The sequence below is a fragment of the Corvus kubaryi genome, unplaced genomic scaffold (assembly GCF_017639235.1).
Source record: "Corvus kubaryi isolate FWS band 111438036 unplaced genomic scaffold, C.kubaryi_AGA036_p1.0 37398, whole genome shotgun sequence".
In the NCBI taxonomy this organism is placed as follows: domain Eukaryota; kingdom Metazoa; phylum Chordata; class Aves; order Passeriformes; family Corvidae; genus Corvus; species Corvus kubaryi.
Genome location: NW_024581137.1, coordinates 25,977,522 through 25,978,983, shown reverse-complemented (window position 1 = coordinate 25,978,983; position 1,462 = coordinate 25,977,522). Strand labels below are relative to the sequence as shown.

Here is a 1,462-nt window from a genome sequence, read left to right as displayed (position 1 = left end):
CCCCCCCCTCCCCCCCGCCTGCGGCCCCGCAGCGTTACTGCCCCGAGCGGGTCCTGTCCGCGCCCGGCCGTGCCCGGCCCCGGCCTCGGCAGCCACCCCCGACCCGCCTCCCGCAGCCCCCGCGGGGAGGGCTCGGTGTAACCTCGTGGTGGAGGTGCTGCCCCTGAGTGCCGAGTGCCGCGGTACCTCGGCTCCGCGGGCACTTCGGGTGTCCTGGCTTCCCCCCGAGAGAGCAGCCGAGGCTGTGCGGTGGTGGGTGCGAGCAGCAGAATCCCCGCCTGTCTCCAGTTCCCGCTTGGCATTTGAAGGACTTTTGAAAGAATGTAACAACTTTTACCGAAGAGTGTGTTCCCTCTCCCCGAGGTAATAGCTGAGGGCATCTGTTGTCTGAAAACAATGTTTTCTGCTCTCTCTCGAAGGTGTCAGGACTTCACTAGTTCTCTTGTGGAACTCATCGTACACTAGTAGTACAAAATTACCTAAACAAAGCTTTGAAAATAAATCCTGCAATTGTTTGTGTCTCTTACATTGAATTAAAGTCGTAGAACTTAAATGTCCAGCTTGTTCGCTAGGCTCAGACAGAACTGCTAACGCCACTAACAGTTGGAAATACTGATCCAGGGCTCCTCCAGCCATGGAAGCCTCGACAGTAAAAATGCTCTTTCTGTACTTGAGGCACTGGAGTAGTTCCAAGAGAACCGTTCACCGATATGAGCTGTGTGTACATGCAGGTGTTCACGGGAGGAGACGTGCTGGCCCTGTCCTGCAGCAGCATCACTGCGCCCTGAGCTCCAGTGTTTACGTGGTCCTTGCCATTGCAGGATCACAGCAATACCTGTTAACTCAAACCTATGGCTGTCATTTCAGTATCTGAAAGAGAAATAAAAATGCTTTGAAATTAGCTTTTGTCTCTTTTAGCTCCTTTGTCTGCAGAAAACAGAAAGGGCAAGCCTTTCCTGAGCCTTTCTGTTCTGTTTAAGAAACGTGTTCCTCCCTCCTTGTCTGCACCTTCAGTGTGCTGTTCAGTCATCAGCCCTATTCCGTCTTGCTGCAGCTTGCCATGTGTAGTAGTACTTCCCATCTTCCTGTTGCCCCTCTATCCCTGCTCCCTCGACATACACTCTCTCTGCTAGGCCATGGAGTAGGCCCCAGCTATGCCTCTGCTACTTAGCTGTGTGTACGGCAATATTGATTTGACAGTGTGCATGCTCTGTAAAAAAATCAATATTTCAGTAGATTGAGCAGAGTGTGCAGCAGTGTAATGGAGCCCAGCCTGCTAATGTAATGTGCAGGGGTCCTCATTCAGAGATTGAGGTCAGTCAGACAATGGAAATGTGTTTTCTTATTTTATTGTGTGCTTCAGATATAATGTAGGTGTTTATGTTCTGGTGTTTAACTTACAGCACGCAGTTACTTTTAAGTCATATCCAGCAGAAGGTCACATATTGCAGGTGACATACAC

The 1,462-nt window shown here is 51.0% G+C and overlaps 1 long non-coding RNA gene across 1 annotated transcript; it reads left to right on the top strand.

Moving 5' to 3' along the window:
* The first annotated feature begins 6 nt into the window (after nucleotides 1–6).
* Nucleotides 7–901, top strand: LOC121671946. Its single transcript, XR_006018680.1, has 2 exons — nucleotides 7–363; nucleotides 732–901. It is a non-coding gene; the product is annotated as an uncharacterized LOC121671946 (long non-coding RNA).
* Nucleotides 902–1,462: the final 561 nt, after the last annotated feature.